The following is a 22,831-nucleotide window of genomic DNA, read 5'->3' as shown; positions in this document are numbered from 1 at the left end:
CCACTATTTAGTGGTCTCCAAACTGTAGCACTCCAGATGTTGCAAGACTTCAACTCTAAGCATGCTCCGACTGCCCAGGCATGCTGGAAGTTGTAGTTCGGCAACATCTGAAGGGCCAGATGTTGCCGAACTACAACTCCCAGCATGCCTGGACAGTCTCGGCATGCTTTGAATTGACATCTGGAGCGTCACAGTTTGTACACCACTGTATAGTGGTCTCCAAATAGTGCTCTTCCAGATGTTGCAAAACTACAACTCTCAGCATGCTGAGACTCTCCAAGCATGCTGGGAGTTGTAGTTATGCAACATCTGAAGGGCCAGATGTTACAGAACTACAACTCCCAGCATGCTGAGAGTTGTAGTTTTGAAACATCTGGAAGGACAGTGGTCTCCAAACTGTGGCCCTCCAGATGTTGCAAAACTACAACTCCCAGCATGCCCAGACAGCCAAAGGCTGTCTGGGCATGCTGGGAGTTGTAGTTTTGAAACTCCTAGATACAGCAGTGAAGATCACTTTACGGTGATCTTCAGTGCAGTATCTAGGAACGCTGCCTTCACTGCAGTAACCGTCGCCGCTGTCTCCACTTGCCTGCCGCCTCCTGCAGCCGCCGGTCCCTGGTCCTCGGTCCTCCAGAACCCAGGTAACCGGCGGTCCCCGCCGCATCCACAGGCCCCCCCGCACATGCCATCTTTCCCCCGCTCTGCCCTGACATCCAGGCCATCAGTCCTGATCGGCCAATCGTAAGGGATAGGAGGAGGTAGCACCCCTGCCACCTCACTCCTATCCTTTAGGATGATTGGAACTGTCTCTGACAGCTCCGATCATCCCTATTTTCCGGGCTATTGGGTCATCAGAGACCCGATCAGCCTGGAAACGTCACGAATCGCCGATCTGAATTGATCAGTGTTTTGCGGTGATTGCCGACATGGGGGGGGGGGGGGGCATGATTTCAGCAGGCATCCCGTTCCGATCCCCGTCCGGCTAGCGTCAGGGATCGAAATTCCCACGGGCGTATAGGTACGCGCTTGGTCCTTAACCCCTTAAGGACGTAGCCCATTTGGGCCTTAAGAACGCAGACAATTTTATTTTTACGTTTTCGATTTTTCCTCCTCGCCTTCAAAAAATCATAACTCTTTTATATTTTCATCCACAGACTAGTATGAGGGCTTGTCTTTTGCGCGACCAGTTGTCCATTGTAATGCCATCACTCACTTTACCGTAAAATGTAGGGCGCAACCAAAAAAATACTATTTGTGTGGGGAAATTAAAAAGAAATTTTGCTAATTTTGGAAGGTTTCGTTTTCACGCCGTATAATTTACGGTAAAAATGACATTTGTTATTTATTCTTTGGGTCAATACGATTAAAAGGATACCCATGATAACCTACTTTTCTATTACTGTTGCGCTTAAAAAAAATCACAAACTTTTTAACCAAATTAGTACGTTTAAAATCCCCCTATTTTGAAGACCCATAACATTTTCATTTTTCCGTATAAGCGGCGGTATGAGGGCTCATTTTTTGCACCGTGGTCTGTACTTTTTATTGATACCATATTTGCTAATATAAAACTTTTAATAAATTTTTTGGGAATAAAATGTTATAAAAAAAGCAGCTATTTTGGACTTTTTTTTTTACATTCACGCCGTTCACTGTACGGTATCATTAACATTTTATTTTAATAGTTCAGATATTTACGCACGCAGCGATACCACATATGTATATAAAATATTTTTTAACACTTTTTGGGGGTGAAATTGGGAAAATGGGACAATTTACATTTTTATTGAGGGAGGGGGTTTTTCAAATTTTTTTAACTTAATTTTTTAACTTAAATTTTTACACTTTTTAGTCCCCATAGGGGACTATTTATAGCAATGATTCGATTGCTAATCCTGTCCAGTGCTATGTATAGGACATAGCACTGATCAGGGTTATCGGTCATCTTCTGCTCTGGTCTGGGGGAAGGCAGATCAGAGCAGAAGACTCCTGGAAGGCAGCGGAGGCAGGTGAGGGGACCTCCAGCTGTCGTGCTGGATGATCGGATCACCGCGGCAGTGCTGCGGGCAATGTGATCATCCATTTAAGTGACCGCGATGCTGCAGATGCCGTGATCTGTATTGATCACGGCATCTGAGGGGTTAATGGTGGACATCCGCGGGATCGCGGGTGTCCGCCATTACCAGCGGGTCCCTGGCTGCGATCAACAGCCGGGACCTGCCGCACATGATCCGATGCCCACGGTTATGCTTAGGACGTAAATGTACGTCCTGGTGCGTTAAGTACCACATCACCAGGAAGTACATTTACGTCGTTAATGGGTTAAGTACCAGGACGCAAGGAGGTATCCATACGCCCCGTGGTCCCCAACAGGTTAAAATTGTAGTAAGGTAAATCTACGGCATGCGCACATCATTCATGTTGAACGCAAACCTCTAGAGTAGCGGTACTAAACTGGTGGACCGTGGCCGCCAATCATCCAGACCTCCGGCTGGAGGAGGCATCTGCTGTTTCAGACACCGATACAAATGAATAGATGTGCGCCGGCGGAGTGAGGGAACACTCTGCTCCCTGCCCGCTCAGTGTTTCCCCTATGATGCAGGTGGCGAGATTAGCGCTGCCTGCATCATCTGCTCTGGCCTGACTAGAAGAGGCCAGAGCAGTGGAGTAGCGCGGGACCTTGGGCAGAAAATCAGCGCTCGGAGTTTCCCAACTATCTCTACAGTTGTTTCAAAACTACAACTACCATCATGCTCTTCTGTCTGTGCAAGATGAGAGTTGTAGTTTTGCTACAGATGGAGAGTCACTGGTTCAAATGCACATTTCATATGGGGGGGAAGGGGACAGCTGTATGGCGGCTTTATATTCCGGGGCACGGTGTGTGGCAGCTTTATGCTCAGGGGCACGGAGTGTGGAAGCATTATACTCGGGCATGGTGTGTGGCAGTATTATGCTCAGGGGCACGGAGTGTGGCAGCATTATGCTCAGGGGCACAGTGTGTGGCAGCTTTATACTAAGCGGCACGATGTGTGGCAGAATTATACTAAGGGGCACGGTGTGTGGCAGCATTATAATCAGGGGCACAGTGTGTGGCAGCATTATACTCAGGCACGATGTGTGGCAGCATTATACCCGGGCACAGTATGTAGCAGCATTTTATTTAGGTATACAGCATGTGGAAATATTATATTCATGGGCACAGTGTGTGGCAGTATTATACTATGGGCACAGTGCGTGGCAGTATTATACCAGGAGCACAGGGTGTGGCAGTTGGGGAATGATTATGACTTATTATTAGAGTAATAATAATGTTCTCCAATAGGCAGTGCCTATATAGCGTTTGGCTTGGACCTTTACCAGATGGCAGACATGAAAATGAAGACCCCTACTATAGGTAGTTGAGTACTCCTGCTCTAGAGCATCGCACCTTAAAGGGGTACTCCACTGGAAAACATTTCTTTTTTAAATCAACTGGTGCCAGAAAGTTAAACAGATTTGTAAAATACTTCTATTAAAAAAAATCTTAATCCTTCCAGTACTTATAAGTTGCTGTATGATCCACAGGAATTTCTTTTATTTTTGAATTTCCTTTTTGTCTGACCACAGTGCCCTCTCCTGACACCTATCCTGCTCTGGACAATTTCTGATATGTTTCAACATTTAATGAGCCTTGATCACTTTCTAGGCAACATTAAAGGGGTACTCCGTTGAAAACCTTTTTCTTTTAAATCAACTGGTGGCAGAAAGTTAACCATATTTGTAAATTACTTATTAGCTGCTGAATACTACAGAGGAAATTCTTTTCTTTTTGGAATGCTCTCTGATGACATCACGACCACAGTTCTCTCTGCTGACGTTATTATACTAATAATATTTATTTATTGTTGTTCTTAGTGGGATTTGAACACAAGTCCCCAGCACTGCAAGGCAGCAGTGCTAACCACTGAGCCCTTAGCATACATCTGCTATGCACGGTTGCTAAAATGGACAGAGATGTCAGCAGAGAGCACTGTGTTCGTGATGTCATCAGTGTTCCAAAAAGAAAGGAATTTCCTCTGTAGCATTCAGCAGCTAATAAGTACTGGAAGGATTAAGATTTTTTATTAGACGTAATTTACAAATATGTTTAACTTTCTGCCACCAGTTGATTTAAAAGAAAAAAGGTTTTCACCGGAGTACCCCTTTAAGGTTCACCTGTGAGGCCGGCAACATATCAGCCAACTTGGGTGGGGCTTATAGCCTGCCTCCCTCCTCCTATTGTATGTGTGCTCAGTCACACTGGAGGAACTGGGAACAGGCTGTGAGTCGGACCTAATGCTTCTGTAATTGCCCACTGGCCCCTGGTATTGCCCATACGGCACAGGTAGGTTTAGTGTTAGGTCCCGTGCCACTTGAGAAACCTTGGAGTTGGTGTGCGGGCTCAGGTATGTCCTTCATATATAGAATCAGTTTTTTTTAAATCAGATTACTGTACAGTACACTATACATTTGTATCATTTTTGGAAATAATAAAAATGCCCACATTAAGCATAAATGCAGTATGAACAAAGATACCTTTCCTTGAATAACTTTTTGTCCCTTAACATTGGGGCTCTGGACGTAAATAAGTAACTCTACTTCACAGCAGCTGCAAAGCAAGAAAAAGGCTACAATAAGCCCAGCAGTTGCTGAGGTAAGAAAGTTGCCTTCATTTACCTTGCATGGACAGTGAAGATGCTTTGGACACTCAAGGATGGAGATACATATGGGGAGATTTAACCTGTCTAGAAAAAAAGGGAGCAACCAGTGGATCAATCAGATAGCGTCTGTAATTTGTAGAAAGGCCTCTAAAAAATAGAAGGAGCAATGTGATTGGTTGCTATGATCAATATTTTCTCTGTACAGGTTTTGAAAAATCTCCCCATAGTGATCATCTTTCTCCACCACAGAGCACATGCCAAGCGGTTACCTGAGACAGAATTCCCCTAATAGGCAGTAGATAGCACAATGAAGGGTGGGGAGAAACCTAGTGGCCAAGACTTCAGAGCTGTTTTTATGGGGTAAGGGAATCATGTCCGGTAAATAAAGTAACTAACAAAATTGTTAGGAATCACATAGGCTATTAAATGGAGGAAAGTTGTTTGGAACTACAGTAACCATTTAAATAATGAGAAATCCTAGTTTGTCCCACAAAAAAAGAAGCCCATACAAAAAACTAATTTATATTGCAGCATTGCAAAAGCTGACACTTGCTCTGGTCATTAAAATGTCTAAAACACCCCTGGCTATGTAGGGTTAATTAGAGTGTTCAAGGAGTTACCAAAGGAGTTTTCTTCTGCCAACCCCTTTTAAGGGGTACTCCGGGGAACTAAACCCATAGCCCATCCTTTCCCTCTCACCAACTTATGTAGTTGTCTAAATATCATTCATTAGCAATATAGAGCAGTTTCCCTCTTTCAGCTGTCATTTACATGCAGGGAGTGGGAGAAAAACATAATTCTCAAATCCACCTTGTCTTGGTGTATACCCCTCATTGAGACTAGCTCCCACCCTTCAGAACAACACCATGTGATGATTTCTGTCTGGTCTAGAGCTCTGGCTGTACAGCCACATCTCCCCTCCCTGTGTGAGGAGCTTGTGAGCCGTGAGAGAAAAGCAGTGAAGTTTCTCAACTGAATCACAACTGAGCACATAGCTGCTGTTTTTCTACTGAAGAAATAATCACTGACTGCTGCCATTCAGAGCACAGCATGATTTATTGCTGGGGGAAGGATAGTCTGAAAGAAAAGACATGTACAGTGTGTGTGAGCTGCAGTGTACGGATGCACACAGACAGTGAAAGCAGTTGGCTGGCAGCCATTACACAGAGCTGCACTGACTTCTGGGAGTTGTAGTCTGTGCTGATAACAAGGATAAAAGTATTTAAGAGACATCAGGAGCCAAAGGAGCTGCCCAAACCACATGGATATCTACAGGGGACACAGAACAGGTATTGCGGTGGCATTGGGGCATTTTTATTTTTCACACTCAAAGATAGAGTAACGCCCGGCAATGTCACTATACACAGCTAATACACCTTTAGCCAGTAATACAACCGATACTTGACTGATGAGTAGTGGGTGAATAAATGTCAGGTGTCAATTCAAATGCTGTTGCTATATGGGCAGTGCTGCTCGTTAGCATAAGTCCCAATGATAAACCATGTACTCTTGAAGAAAGGTAGTAACAGAGCACTCACCTTGTATAATGCAACAAGAAAAGTTCTTTACTTGTCCACGGGGTACAGACACATTGGGAGGCAAGAGAGAGGGTACAAGAGACAGGGGGTGATTCAAACAATGGGCCCATTGTTTGAATTCCCCCCCCCCCCCCCCCGTCTCTTGTACCATCTGTCTTGCCTCCCAATGTGTCTGTACCCTGTGGACAAATAAATAACTTTTCTTGTTGCATCATACGAGGTGAGTGCTCTGTTACTACCTTTCTTCAAAAGTACATTTTTATTTTTATTAACTTCCCTGGAGTACCCCTTTAAGTTTTCTCCCATTTAAAAATTTTAATGTTTGATCTTATTGAACATAAATTACTCTTTGGAACACTTAAAAACATTACTATAAACCAAAGAAGTAGACCTATACTATTAGACTATAAAGTCTAATGTAAAAGAAAATTATTACTAAATATGAAATTCAAATTACCATTTGTCAGACAACAACTAATGTATTCATCATGTTGAAACTGCTGTGCTTTTTACACAGAAATACAATATGAAATCTATTTTGAGCTTTATAAACAGCAGGACTTTGTTAACCAGATGAATAGCCCAAACTTACCTCACATTGGTTTGCATTGTAGATCAATACTAAGTATATTATTTAGTAATCAAAAAACATATATTAGGCACATATTAGTTTTACTCTTACATGGCCTAAATCTCTTCAATCAGGCCTATAACATTCCCTAGTTAGCTTCCACTACTACCACTTTGCCCCTTTTAAAAACCTCTAGGTCTTGGTGATATCAAAAGCTTTATATTTGACAGTCTTCACCTATTCTCTATGTACTTTAGACCTTCAGACATTAGCTAGTGACTGGTTCACTCTCCTGTATGTTACGTTTATATTCGTAAAATATGGCTGGACCATTGTATCAATAAAGCCCTTGATGCCATCTGTCTCAACCCCATTCCTCGTAGTCTGTAAGCTCTCACGAGCAGTAGATGTGTACCGGCGTACTAGTAAAATCAATAAATATACAGAAAGGGTTAAAAAACAGAGATACTTTTATTGTTGAATCACATCAGCATTCAACAATAAAAGTATCATTTTTAACCCTTTCAGGGCTGGTATGTTTATTTATTGAGTGTGTAATATTATGTCTGATACTTGTCTTTATTTGTACCCCCAAATTGTAAGTGCTGCGGAATCTGTTGGCGCTATATAAATAAAATGATTATTATTATCTTACACATTTTTCTCTTATAGGAGTGTATATGGTTGTTTTCTTCCTATCATAAAGTGTAAAACTGAATTGGTTGCACTTTTATATGTTTTAATAAAAGGTTAAACAGTTTAAGGAAATCTGTCATCAGTTTCATCTGCCTAACCTGTCGGTACAGACAGGTAGTGCAGGTGACACGTATGACATGGTTCTCCCGCTATCTTCTTTGATATCTTCTGTTCCGGCCAGAGAACGGAAGATATCAAAGAAGACAGAAGGAGAACCATAGCACGGAATGGGACCAGGTATGGTTGTCATCAGTGCCACCTACACTACCTATCTGTACCGATTGGTTAGTGCAGGGGAAACTGATGACAAATTTCCTTTAACTATTTTTGAAGGTCAGTATGACTACAACAATATCAAATGTATACAGTACTAACAAAAATAATGTGTACTTAGAAAATTTAACAAGAAAAATGGTTTGTCACCATATTTTAGTCCCTATAACTTTTTTTTATTTTTTATTTAACACAGAGCTATGTAGAGCTCATTTTTGTACTGTAAGCTGCAGATTTTATTGGTAGCATTTTATATTTCGTGGGATGCAATTTTACAGACAAAGGAAAATTCTTCCTCTGCTGTTTAATCTTTCTCTCTTCCAGGATAGGCACACTGCTCTAGTTACAGCACACTGTTCTTGTGTACCTAACTGCTGTCTTCTAACCAGGTGCTATTTTAGAAGGGTTTAATCTTTGCAAACCACAGAATACATAGCAATTCTCTTTGGAACACTGCATCTTTATGGTAAACGGGGATTCCCCCAATCAGTATCTAACTAAAGGGCTTCCTTGTTGGTCCTTGCTACCTCATGACAGCAGCACGGCCCCCTATTCCACTGGCTCCATGTTATTTAACTGCGCAGAAACCTCAGCAATGTAAAAATGCACAGTTTGCACATATATCACTTGGCAACACATTTAACAGCATAAATATAGCAGAATGACATTTTGGAGGAAAGTTCATACTATTACAGAATTCTTCAGGATTCGCCCTTCTTAAAGGGATAATCCACCCCTAGACATCTTATCCTCTATTCAAAGTACCCCCACAATCTCCCTAAAGGACCCAGCATTCATTTAGAGTGTGGGATGCAGTACCGGAGGCTTGTGACATCAAGCCCCCTCCCATAGACTTGCATTAATGGGGTGTTGCTTTCATGTCACAAGAGGGACAGAGCCGTGACATCACGAGCCTCCGTCCCGCATCGCCAGTCATCTGGCATGGAGTGAGGGGCCGTAGCAGACATCGCAGAGGTCCCCAGCGGCAGGACCCCCGCAATCAGACATCTTATCCCCTATCCTTTAGGGGGGGTACCCCTCTAATGTTTCATTGTCATTTGTGGCATAAAAGGAAGTTACTTTGGCTCTTTTATCAGCAACCTGTGCATCATGTGGCATTATTTTTCTCAGGAACTTAAAATACATACATAAAATATGTAGGCCATTATGAGTCACTTGGAGAAAATTGATCCTAATAAACCATAACAGACCCATTAGGTCAAACAATCATATCCATTGTCAGTCCTGCAAAAAAAATAAAAAAAAGAACCATGACACCTGTGTGAATTAAGTATCGATATCATTTACAGCTTCATAAGGAAGTTATATATTTTGTCCAAGGATGAACTTGGGAGCCCACCATGTGTCATCAGGAAAGCCAGATCAAGTGAATGAAAGCAGAGCTGCAGTAACACAGCACAGCCAGTACATAATGTATGGAGCAGTGGCTTCCAGCTCTATACATCCTGTAGATCTGGGCGACGAGGCTATACCAAACAAATGATCAGTGGAGTTCCAGGTGTTGGCATCCTGCTAATTAGCTATTTGAGGCATAGCCAGAGGATAGGCCATCAGTGACATTTGCCTGAAAAACTCCTTTAGTCAAGGCATAACTAAATATTAAAGTTATGCAACTTTTTCCCGCAAATCCATGGTTGATCCCTCTGGCCCTATCACAGACACTATCACTGACCATCACTCTTTTCCTCTGGGTCTCTCCCCCACAGCTTTCTTGGGGGTGTTAAATGCAATCAATCCGTTTTACTCATGTCCTCTCTTCCAGCGCTTTTCTCCATACAGCCAATAAGTTGCACCAAGACCTGACCTCTTTTAAATAACTATGCCCCACGCCTCCTCCACATGCGATAGGCTTCCTGTATAGGATGCTTTTGTCCGCTTCTCTACTGTGCTCCCATTCTGTGTGGCTTGGGAGAAGAAACTGCATAAGAACTTCACGCCCGCCCAAAGGCTGAAATGCTTCCATCCCTCTCTCAAGACTGTAATCGTCAATCGGGCACAGGAAATCAATTATAAAATCCTCACTCGTTGGTACTGAGTCCCAGCTCAACTTCATTGGTGGCACACTATGGTCCCCGATACCAGTTGGCACTGTGGCCTTGCAGTGGGGACTCTAGTGCATATTTGGTGTTGTGCCCGTCCCACTGCCCACCTCCACTGTTAGTTCTGTATGTCTACCTTATTGTCCTTTTCTCATTAGCACCCTTATCCTGCCCACCTCTATTTGTTAGTTGAAATTAATCTTGATTTGCTGTTACGAAGTACAATTGTACTGCCTGCTATTGTATTCCTGGGGCCTTTTACGCATGATTATTAGTTGGCTGCTTCATTGTTTCTTCTTTAATTCTGTATTAGATTTGAAAAAACAAAAAACATTTAATTGGAAAAAGTTATGCAACTTTTAAAGAGTACCTCTCATGATCTTGTTAAATGTTATAATCCTCCCAGTTCACGGCCCCATCATGATAAACCACCCCCTTCCTTTATTTTTATTATTTTTAGTTTCTACCTTGCATATTGCTCTGTATTTTCTGCTCAGTCAGACTCCCAGACTGGGAAGGGGCGTTACCCAGCAGGCGTAACAACATCTGAAGCCATACAGGGGAGAACTTCCTCCCTCACTCTGCTACACACACCCCAGAGCAGTTCAGTGTGTAAGATGATTGGATAAGGCTGCACACACCCCTCTCAGCATTTCCTCCTTTTTGGACTTCTGCCAGGCCAGCAGGAGCCCAAAGTCTGTGGATGTGAAAAGAAAAATGCAATTTCACAACTTTTAAAACCCATCATGATTACATGCTTTTCTTTTATTGGACTGCTTAAAAAAAAGAAATCTGGGGCCACTATGCATATATGTGACTTTTTTTCATTTTTTTTTCTGGGATGTGACATAATTTTTTTTTATGATTACGCCAATCCCCGTACAGGATTATAAACATTATGTTTTAGTAGTTAAGACAATTCTGCACTTGGCGATACCAAATATGTGTTTTCCATATTTTATTTTCTGTTTTAAATTTTTACTAGGGGCCCCTTCTTAAATACGAAAAACTTTTTTAAATTATTTGATATACACTTTGCAAGTCCCCATAAGGGACTTTTATATGCAAGATTGTGAACACTGAATAATGCTATACTGTTGCGCAGCATTACTCTGTGGTATTCGCCATATGCATATAGAGCAGTGATTGCGAACCTTTTTGAGCCGGAGTGCCCAAACCGTAATGCACGCCAACTTTTTTCCCCTCCAAGTTCCAGTGCAGCAATTAAATCAGAATACTGAGGTTTTAGTTCAGAAAAAACAACTCCTACAGTGGCGATAACTAATTAACATCTTTTGTTTTAAAAGAAGAACACAACAACAGAGTTCAACGATCTAAACTTGTTTTTGTTTCATTGAAAAAACGTCAATTCTAGTAAAGAAAACACACTGGTGGTTGGTGGTGCATCACCTAAATAAGCTTTTGTTTTCATTAAAGTTATATAAGACTAAATTTAGAAAGTTAATTTGTTTTCCCTTAGTCTCCTCAGCAGCACAATGTGGGATGTGTCTCCGCCCCTGTGAGCAAATGGGACCTGGGATTTTTTTAATGATTTAAATAAAAAAATACCCCGGGACCTCCCCCCCTGCCCTGGTATAAAGCACCAGGATCGCACTAGAACAGTGAGTAGATTATAAAGCAAAAAGAAAATAAGGGAGGGAAGCTTGTGCTGCTGAGGAGACTAAGGGAAAACTTTCTAAATTTAGTCTTCCCTAGCGTCCCTCAGCAGCACAATGTGGGGATCTAGCAAGAATCACCCCTAGGGAGGGTTTTCCTGCATAGCAGTTTGTATAATAGACCTAGCGAAAGTAGTTTCGCTAGACAAAAAGGTATCCACTCTATAATGTTTTAGAAAAGGGAGTGGAGAGTTCCAGGTTGCGGACTGGCAGATATGTTCCAAAGGAACAGAATTACGCTCTGCCCAAGAGGCAGAAACAGCTCTCGTAGAGTGCGCTCTGGTGAACTCTGGTGAAGTTAACCCTCTAGCGGTATAACATAAATTTATGCATTCGCATATCCATCTTGAAATGGATGGTTTAGATGCCTTGGCACCTTTCTTTACACCCTGGAATAAAATGAGGAGATTCTCCGCTTTCCTAAATGGTTTGGTTCTTTCTAGGTAGACCCTTAGGCATCTTACCAGATCCAAGGAGGTAAGGTCCTTCTGGGAAGATTCAGAGTCAGGAAACTTTGGGAGACAGATAACCTGGTTAATATTTGCGAAGGAGGGAACCTTAGGCAAAAAGAAGGTAGGAATCTCAGAAGGACTCTGTCCTGCAAGAAAACTGTGTAAGGTTCTGCCGCAGCTAATGCTTGAAGTTCACCAACTCTTTTGGCGGTGGTGACAGCTAGAAGTAGCAACCTTAAGAGTGAGGAACCTAAGTTCCACTTCCTCTAAAGGTTCAAAGGGTTGAACACACAATTGTTGCAAGACCAACGCCAGATCCCAGGGTGTCACTGGTTTCACCGCTCTAGGACGAATTCTAGTGATGGCCTTGATAAATGACCTTATCACTGGTTCCTGAAACAGTCGTCTTTGTAAGGTCGCCGACAGTGCGGCTAGTTGGACCTTGATGGAACTTGGAGAGAGACCTTTGTCAAATCCATCCTGTAAAAATTTGAGAATTGATGGAGTGGATGGAGAAGAAGCATTAATCTTCTTGGTGACACACCAGGAGATAAAAATCTTTCTGATTCTAGCATAGGTCTTGTTGGTTGCCTCACTCCTAGAGTGAGATAGTGTTTCAAGGATGCGGTCCGAAAACCCTCTGGCTTTTAATAAGGACCTATCAACTTCCATGCTGTCAGATTGAGCGTCTTGAGATTGTGGCAGAATTGAGTGCCCTGAGACACAAGATTCTGCCTGACAGGAAGTTTCCAGTATATTCCCTTGCTCATCTGAATGAGCTGGGAGAACCAGGATCTTTTTGGCCAAAATTGAATGATGGCAATCACCGAGGCCTGATCCTGTCTGATCTTCATTAATACCCTGAGTATCATCGAGATAGGAGGGAATATGTAGGCCAGTTTGAAATTCCATGGAATCGACATCGCATCCAGATAAAGAGGTTTGTCCATCTGGTAAAGGGAGCAGAACTTGTCTAGTTTGCGATTGGATCTTGTGGCCATAAGATCTATTTCCGAGACCCCAGCGGTCTATGAGCTGAAGGAATATATCCTGGTCTAGAGTCCATTCTCCCGGTACCGTAAGACCTCTGCTTAGACGGTCTGCTATGATATTGTGTACTCCCCTTATGTGGACTGCGGAGAGCCTGAGAACTCGAGTCTCGGCCCATCGAAAGATCTTCGCCACCTCCTGAAGCAGTGGAACTGATCTTGTCCCTCCCTGCTTGTTTATGTAGTAAACAGCCGACATGTTGTCCGTCCTTATTTTGACGGCTTGTCCCAGGAGAGAGGGGGCAAAGTGGAGAAGGGCATAATATATTGCCCTTAGTTCCTTTATATTGGAAGAAAGAGGAAGTTCTTCTGTACTCCACCAGCCATTCACTTTCCTCCCTAGCAGGTGGGCTCCCCATACTGACCCTGAGGCGTCTGTCGTCAGGATTGACCACTGAGGTTCTACCAGGGACATTCCGTCCTGGGGGTTCGCCCACCAGCTTAGAGATCTGCGGACTGTGGGAGAAAATTTTAGACACCTCTCTAGAGAGGAACTCCTCCTGTCCCAGGCCTGGAGAACCTCTGTCTGGAGAGGTCTCATGTGCCAGAGTGCCCAAGGGACAGCTTCTACTGAGGAGGATAGGAGTCCTAGGAATCTCATGAGAGTCCTCAGTGACGCTTTACGGGGGACTCGAAGGAATTGATATCCCCTGGATATCCTGTCCTTCCGTGCTGGAGACAGATAGATTCTCATGTTGTGGGAATCCAAGTAGAACCCTAAAAAGGTTATTTCCCTTGTGGGGAATAGTTTGGATTTCTGAAGATTCACTATCCAACCTAAACTGTGGAGTAAGTCTAGCGTGGTGGTGATGTGACGGCTGAGCTCCTCTTGAGTCTTGGCTAGAAAAAGCCAATCGTCTAAATAGGGTATGATTCTGATGCCCTGTATTCTGAGAATCGCCATCATGGATGAAACCACCTTTGTGAATACGAACGGGGCTGTGGAAATGCCAAATGGCAGAACCTTGAACTGGAGATGATGGAGAATTCCCTTGATAAAGACAGCAATTCTTAGGAATTTCCTGTGCCCTGGAAATATGGGAATGTGAAAATAGGCGTCTTTTAGGTCTAATGACGCCATGTAATCGTCTCTCAGAATGAGGGATTTTACGGATCTTATAGTCTCCAACCGAAATTTCTTCTTGACTATAAATTGATTGAGAAACCTGAGGTCTATTATAAGCATCCATTTTCTTCCAGGCTTGGGTACTAGGAACACTGGGGAATAAACCCCCATGCCCCTCTCGTGTAGGGGAACAGGTTCTACCGCAGAACTTGAGATAAGCTCTAGGATGGCTTCCTCTAAAGCCTCCTGTTTTGCAGAAGCTAGAGAGGGGGATATTAGACACCTTTCTGGAGGGAGATACGTTAGGGGAAGGAAATAACCATTCTCCACTACATTTATGACCCAAACATCTTTTATTAGAGTTTTCCAAGCTTTGAGAAAGAAATGAAGGCGCCCGCCTACAGGTAGACTTCTCGCGTCAGAATTCTGGCTTCTTTGAGCCTCTGGCTCTAGATGATCCCTTCCTTGTGGATCCTGATCCTCTGCCACGTCCAGAACCTCTATATTGCCTGTTACCTTGTGGAGATCGATCTCTCCTGGGTTGATTATAGCGCCCGCGAAAGGACTTCTCTGATAAAGGAAGGTTCTTCCCCTTCTTATTGGAGAGCTCCTCCATAATGGTGTCAAGTTCAGGACCGAATAATTTAGCCGGATTAAACTCCAGATTACCAAGAATGTACTTGGAATGACTGTCTCCAGGCCATGGTCTTAACCAAAGAGCCCTCCTAGCAGCTGAAGATAGGGCCATGTTTCTAGAAGCTAACTTCACTTGTTGACAATTGGAGTCATATAGGTAGTCCATACCTAGGTTAACATATTTAAAGGACCTAAGTAAGTCCTGTCTACTGACCCCAGAGTCTATGTCATCCTGTATTCTTGAAAGCCAAGATCTCATAGCTCTTATGACCTCAAAGGAGGCATTCCCTACAGCACACTGTCTGGAAGATGCTGTATACGATCTTCTGAGAGTGACCTCCATGCGTCGGTCCATGGGATCCTTGAGACTAGAACCATCATCAGATGGGATAAGTTTGGCGATGGCGTAATCCACCTTTGGTGGGTTGACCCAATCCTTAGATCTTTCTTGATCCATGGGGTAAAGAGTTTTAAACCTTTTATTTATAACAGGTGCCTTCTCTGGGTTGATCCATTCTGCCTTCATTAAGTCTAGGACTGTGTCCTCAATCGGGAAAACTCTAGGCCCCTTAGAGGTAGAAGGAGCGTCCTCGCGGGTGGCTGGTGCATTCTCTGCTTGCACAGCTCTGATAAATTTCGGAAACTTTTCCACAGGGAAAAAAACTTTCCCCTGTAGCTCCTCTTCCTCTGAACTAGATGATTTTGTCTCATCTATAACCCTGAATTCCTCATCAGAGTGTACAACTACAGGCCTATCACTTAGTCTGGGCTTCTTCTTAGGAGGAGGAGCAGTGGTTAATGAATCCTTCAATTCTTTGATGGAAGAAAAAACGAAATCCTTAACCCAACAGAACATGTCCTGCATAGAAGGCTCAGTGTCTGGTGGTAACCTGGGGCGACAGGTGGAACAAATAGGATAATCGTATTCGTCTGGAAGGGGAGTCTTGCATGAGTTACACTCCAAATGCTTCCTCTTGTGGGAGGATTTCCCATAGGTCGCCCTGCACCCTCCTGAACCTCCTGAATCCATAGAAGACATCTAAGAGGTAAGAGAAAGATTTAAAATCTAAGGAAAAAAATCAACTCGCAAGTATAAATGGACTCCTCCTATCAGGGCAGAAAGAATACCTATTTCTCAGGTATATTAAGTGTGGAAACAACACACCGAATAGGGTAAACGTCTAGTAGCTTTCAGACAATAGTCTTCTGGCTCCAAGAGCCCAGAGCCAGGCTAGGGGGCGTTTAAATAGCTGCAAATTGCGCCAAAAAATATAAGCCCCTCCCACTTCCGGGTCCTGTGCCCGGAAACTTAATAATAAATCAAATCTCTTACCTCAACTCTAGGAACCTTTACCTAACCATCCCACCTAAGCACACTTGATCTCTAACATATTTGGGCTCCCCCTGATAAGAACAGATTCCTCACTGCTCTATACGGATCCGCCGGAAGTGACGTCCCCCAATCCTCGGGCTACAGGAAAATGGCGCCGAAACCGGAAGTGCGGCTAGCGTGGGGTCCGCGAATCCTCCCGGACCCAGGAAAGATGGCGGCGTGCACCAAACCGGCGGATCATCTGCAAGAAAGGAAAAGAGAAAAAAAATAAAAAATAAGTAGGTAGGGGGAGCGTGGACGTCCATGCTCACACTAGGACAGACAAAAAACTCACTGTTCTAGTGCGATCCTGGTGCTTTATACCAGGGCAGGGGGGGAGGTCCCGGGGTATTTTTTATTTAAATCATTAAAAAAATCCCAGGTCCCATTTGCTCACAGGGGCGGAGACACACCCCACATTGTGCTGCTGAGGGACGCTAGGGAGCAGTTATACAACTGTCCGCTTTCTCCCCCCCCCCCCCCCCGCACTAACCAGTGGTACTGGCTGGTAGTTCGGGTGACGTTGATCAGTTTGAGCACTACCGTGCCTGGATCCGCCGCTATTTCTGCTGTAATCTTCTATTTTCAATATATGCAAATGAGGTGCTAACTGGCACTCTGACTTCAGCGTTTCGGGCCGCAGCACCGCCCAGCTCATCAATATCCAATATATAGAGGCGGAGGGAGGGGAGGAATATTGATGAGCTGGGCAGCGCTGTGGCCAGAAACGCTGACGTCACAGTGCCAGTTAGCCCGGTCGGTGCCAGTTAGCACCTCATTTGCATATATTGAAAATAGAAGATTATGGCAGAACGGCACGGCGGATCTGGGCACGGTAAGGCTCAAACTGATCAGCATCCCCTGCACTACCAGCCAGTACCGCTGATTAGTGTGGGTGGAGAAATCGGACAGTTTTCCTATAATAGCTTGGACATTTACGCATGCGGCGATTCCAAATATGTTTGTTTATTTTTGGTAACATTATTTTATATAAAAATGGGGAAAAAGAGGGTCGATTTAACCTTTTATTGGGGGTGGAGGGGCTTTAAACATTATTTTACATTTTCTTTTTACAACTTTTTTAAATCCCCATAGGACAGAGTTTTCCAAACGGTGTGTTTCCAGCTGTTGCAATACTACAACTCCCAGCATGCCCGGACAGCCAAAGGCTGTCCAGGCATGCTGGGAGTTGTAGTTTTGCAACAGCTGGAGGCACCGTTAGGGACAAAATTGCCACGGGGACTGTTTTACTACCTCCACTGCAATCTATTCATTGCAGACAGTGATCAATGTTGTGCCATAGGCACATCACTGATCAGTGTTATCGGCGCTCCATTACTATAGCCTGCAGAGGCTATTAGCATTATTGGAGTGCCGATGGGACAGGACGGAGGCAGATAGGTAACCTCCGCTTGTCCTCTCAGCTGATGGGGACCTGGCAGCATTATGCCTTAGCATTAGCACTGAGCTACCGGCAGTCACTTCGGCATTTTAGACGCCGCAATCACCTTTGATCACCGTGTCTAAAGTGTTAATGCCGGACATCACTCGGATCGGTGATGTCCGGCAGTAGCTAGCATGAAGAGAGCTCAGACGCACAGCCCTGGTGGGCTTAATTCATCCTCCCAGCATTGCATACTGCTGAGAGGAGAGACAGTCACAGTCGGCCGCACAGTGAAGGGACCAGACCGTGCTGCAGGGAGCTAACTTACTGCTGGAGCCTGGCTCTGCTCGCTTGTTTAATTGTCCCACTGTATAAGGTATCCATGGCGAACTATGGCCGCGTGCCCACAGAGGGGGTTCATCATCAATGATATAGAGCCTGCCTCAGCAGGCACATCACATTTCCTCTGGGGGGGGGGTTAACTCTGCTAATTGAGATACGTGTATGTGTTTGTGACCTGGTACTTAACGCATCAGGACATACATTTACGTCTTGAATGAGGGTTTCACTATGAGGCATATGAAGCAAGCCCAGGAGCTGCACTTGCTTCATAGACTTAAAGGGGTATTCCGGCGCTTATACATCTTATCCCCTATCCAAAGGTTAGGGGATAAGATGCCTGATCACGGGGGGCCCTCCGCAGGGGACCCCCGTGATCTTGCACGCAGCACCTCAGTTAAAATCAGTCCCCGGAGCATGTTCGCTCCGGATCTGATTACCGGCGACCACAGGTCCACGCTCCGCCCCTCAATGCAAGCCTATGGGAGGGGGCGTGACAGCTGCCTGCTTCGGGGACTGATTTTAACTGGGGTGCTGCGTGCAAGATCACGGGGATCCCCAGTGGCAGGACCCCCGTGATCAGGCATCTTATCCCCTATCCTTTGAATAGGGTATAAGATGTCTAAGCGCCGGAGTACCCCTTTAATGACAGCTGCTATCAGTCAATGACATTTACATTTGACACATTTTGCAGGCTAACGGGACATATTACACTTCATAACAGCAATCAGTTTACAGTACTCGGGAATCATGTTTGAAATCGATATCTCGCAAGTGTTCATCAGCTGATCATGCTTTTTTTTTGTTCTTAATAAATATTTCTACACACACACAGACACGCAATGGTCCTGATTTACTAAGAGTGGAGTGTTTTTTGCTGTTTCGAACTTTTTTTCCCCATGGTATTTACTCATTTTCTCTGGTTTCGGAAACTTTATATATACTTTAAAGTGTAGGGTTTTCTTCACAGAAAATTCACATGATTTTAAGAGTGGTTTTCAGCAAAGACGAGTGATTTTGGATGAAATTTAGGGAATGCCCCTTTTCCCCAAAAACACACCCATTTTGTAGGCTTTTTTTTCACTCAGAGTGTTTCAGATTCTGTCAGGTTTCTTCTGTCGCATGGTCCGTGTGACAGAATTTTGGCGCAAAACTTGAGAAAAAGAGTAGGAATCCTGTTAGTAAATGTGGGCCTACAGTCATGGCCGTAAATGTTGCCACCCCTCAAATTTTTCAAGAAAATTAAATATTTCTCACAGAAAAGAATCGCAGTAACACATGTTTTGCTATACACATGTTTATTCCCTTTGTGTGTATTGGAACTAAACCAAAAAAAGGAGGAATAAAAGCAAATTGGAAATAATGTCACACCAAACTCCAAAAATGGGCTGGACAAAATTATTGGCACCCTTTCAAAATTGTGGATAAATAAGATTATTTCAAGAATGTGATGCTCCTTTAAACTCATCTGGGGCAAGTAACAGGTGTGGGTAATATAAAAATCAGGTTAAAGACATGTGTAGGTAGCTGCAACCAGACAATAGTGACAATAATATAGTGCCAGACGAGCACCCCAGTATTGGCAAACCCGACGATCTCTACATCACCTACCAGATCGCAAAAACTATACCAGAGTATGTTCCCGGGATTGTACGCATCCCGCATGCCAGTGGACGTCTCCCCAGTGAAAAACCTATGTCCAGAAACCACGCTCCAGGACATTGCTGGTAAGAGGCACAGTGTGCAAAACCCTAAATCCACTCAAACTTTGTGCTGCCAGGGTAGAGTGGTCCACATTTGAGAGGTCTCCAGTGCTGCAGAGCGCAGCCTCATGCACCCCCAGGATTACAATTTAGAGACTGTTTATATCCCACTCACCAATCTCTATCCCTCTGCCGCCAGGGTAGAGTGGGACACATATAAGGAATCTCCAGCGCCGCAGAGCACACTGAATTCACTCACTTACCGGCATGCTGCCACGCGCAGTATCTTTATCAGATACGAGCTACACAGAAACATCGTTGCTCAGATCATAAGACATTGTACTCCATCAGGCACAGCACGATCTCCGTTCATGCACCTATAGCGATACATCCAATTTGCCAAACTGGGATACCAGCACGTTTTTAATCTCATATATTGTATTATCATACTTATTGTGGTGAGTCCGATGTAAGGGCCCTACAAAGGACACTACAGGAATTATCACTATTTTATTTAATTTAATTCAATTTATTGGATCTACATTATTTAAATGATTTTAATAATTATCTATTTCTTATTACATACACCTATACATTGACTATATTCAAGCACAGACTCGAGGAAAGTGTATCTCCACTATATACAACATAAAAATCACACCTGAAAGATAAAAAGGAGAAACGTTCACTTAGTCTTTGCATTGTGTGTGCCCCACTAAACATGGGCAACAGAAAGAGGAGAAGAGAACTGTCTGAGGACTTGAGAACCAAAATTGTTTAAAAATATCAACAGTCAAGGTTACAAGTCCATCTCCAGACATCTAGATTTGCCTTTGTCCACAGTGCGCAACATTATCAAGAAGTTTGCAACCCATGTCACTGTAGCTAATCTCCCTGGGCGTGGACGGAAGAGAAAAATTGATAAAAGGTGTCAACGCAGGATAGTCCGGATGGTGGATAAGCAGCCCCAAATAAGTTCCAAAGATATTTAAGCTGCCCTGCAGGCTCAGGGAGCATCAGTGTCAGCGCAAACCATCCGCCAACCGTTTGCCAAAATGAACCTGAGTAAGCCAAAATCCTTCTGGGAAAATGTCTTGTGGAAAGATGAGACCAAGAAAGATCTTTTTGGTAAAGCACATCAATCTACTGTTTACCGAAAACGGAATGAGGCCTTCAAATATATATATATATATATTCCTAAATATGCTAAAAACCTGTAAAGCATGATCTCACAGATTTGTAAACGTACCCCTGACCAAACTTATGTAGAAGGCTGTTTTCTCTGTGTTTATTTTGATAAACTGTTAAACACATTAACCTCTAGCTGTAAGTGCGTAAGGCTGCTTTCACACTATAAAATGTATCCGTTTTAAAGATTCGTTCAATGTTCAGTTATAAAAACCCTGAAAATAGGCTGTTAAATAGCCGTTAGAAAATCCCATATGGCCGTTAGAAAATCCCATTATAGTCTATGGGATTTTTACATTATCCGTTTTAACACGCTATAGCCCATTATTAATAATGGACGTTATTTTGTGATGGAAGATAGTAACGCATGCACTATTTCTTCCGTTCATTCGCCCAACACAAAATAAAGTCCGTCATTAATAACTTCAGTTCATTAAAGGAGTACTCTGATCTAAAAAAAATATGGCACCATAGCGAAGTGTACTTTATTACCTTTCATTAGAGGTCCTGCTCGCCAAAATCGGTCCAGCCGTTCTCCTGCAATCATCCCCGGTATTTTAGCATACTTCCGGGTACTGTAAGCATGGCGTGACGTCATGAATGACGTTTTCCCAGCATGCTTACTCCTCTTCTTTCGCTCCCAACCCCTCCCTCACAAATTATGCATGCGCGCTTCAATCTCCCTTTACTCCGATTGCTAGCGTAACTAGCTATGTGAATATAACTTAGTTACTGCAGCGTAACTCTAAGTTATATTATTGGACGGGAGGAATCACATGTCCGGTATGCTGATGCCTCACGCATGCTGATAGGAGGATAGAGGGAGAGGAGTTTACTCAGCAAAGCGAATAGCTGCTGAGTAATCCAGGGGGTTTATGAATATTCAGAGGTGGGAGTGAACGAGCGGCACTAGTGGGGGCTGGCATAACTCGGGGAGGAACAACACCATGATGACGATTCGTTCAAAAGATGGCCGCGGGTGGCCGGAGAGCGTGGAACGAGTGTCATAATTGGTAAAGACAGGCTGCACTTCCGGAATTGCTATAAAACATGGATGGCTGCAGGTAACGCTACTGAGGTAATTTACTAAGTTATATATCTCGGGTAAAGCTTGCTAATGGTGGGTAAAAGTTTTGATTCAGAGTACTCCTTTAATTCAGTCATTTCAATTCATTCAGATGACCCGTGATGACACATAAAAAATACAGGCCATAATTCCAAGCTTCATTGTGCAGCTCAGGGAACTTTTTTGAGTCATTCTCCAAGAACTAAGGGGGAGAGTAATCAAAAGCTGAGCAGAGGAAAAGTCGACCAGTTGCCCATAGAAACCAATCAGCTCGTTTCTTTCATTTTTTAAAAGGTCTCTGAATGATAAAATAATTGATGATTGGTTTCTATGGGCAACTGGTCAACCTTTCCTCTGCACAGATATTGATAAATCTCCCCTATATGATTTCCTCCTTGAGAGCAACAATACATTGCAATACTTCCATTGCTCAACCAGATTATTAAAATTGAAAACTTTCCAGCATAACACTTGCAGATGTATGAAGCTATGATACTCAGGTATACCCTTCAACAAGAGTGACTGCACTAAAGATTTTCTGGCACATACAGTATATGGAGCACCATTTTATATGGAGCACTAAGTTTTCTAACATTATATAGAGCTTTACAGTTATGCACCCGCCCACTTGATTTGCAATTTTTTTTCCAATAGTTTGACCTCGATCAGGAATAAAAACCGGCCAGTTCCTCAGTTACTTCAAAGTTGTCATCAACACCTCAAATGTAAATTAGAAGTTGAGCAATTCTGGTCAGATCAGTGCTCTTGCCCATCACTAAATAAGAATAGCTGCTTTTACTGATAATTAATTGGATATATCAGTCTTCGATGCACCACGGTCATATGCGACAAACATTCTCAAAAACTTCTTATTGTAGTCACCTTCAGTAAAAGACTTCCCAGCAGCACCTACCGTATTTCTTAAACTCTAAAATTGAAAACTAACTTTAGTAAACACCTGATTTTTGGAATTTATTTTCTTGAAAAACTATTCTTCCTCACTGAGATTTTTCAAAAATTTATACGCTTTAACCCCTTAAGAAATCAGTTTTTTTTCCGTTTTTGCACTTTGTTTTTTCCCTC

The 22,831-nt window shown here is 43.4% G+C and overlaps 1 protein-coding gene across 6 annotated transcripts in view; it reads right to left on the bottom strand.

Moving 5' to 3' along the window:
• FIG4 (FIG4 phosphoinositide 5-phosphatase) overlaps window positions 1-22,831 on the bottom strand; it is a 653,436-nt gene that overhangs the window by 138,576 nt on the left and 492,029 nt on the right. Inside the window, exons 22-23 of one of the 6 annotated variants that reach the window (XR_008891311.1) lie at window positions 10,285-10,514; window positions 9,994-10,121 (exon numbers count right to left, since the gene is read on the bottom strand). The exons of 4 other annotated variants lie outside the window; for them this stretch is intronic. The gene's annotated coding sequence lies outside the window, so the exon portion shown is untranslated. The remainder of the gene's footprint in view (window positions 1-9,993; window positions 10,122-10,284; window positions 10,515-22,831) is intronic. One more of the 6 variants, XR_008891312.1, reaches the window with a different exon arrangement.

Source organism: Hyla sarda, chromosome 3, assembly GCF_029499605.1.
Source record: "Hyla sarda isolate aHylSar1 chromosome 3, aHylSar1.hap1, whole genome shotgun sequence".
NCBI lineage: Eukaryota > Metazoa > Chordata > Amphibia > Anura > Hylidae > Hyla > Hyla sarda.
The sequence above is the reverse complement of the archived record's forward strand: the minus strand, read 5'-3'. Positions and strand labels throughout refer to the sequence as shown.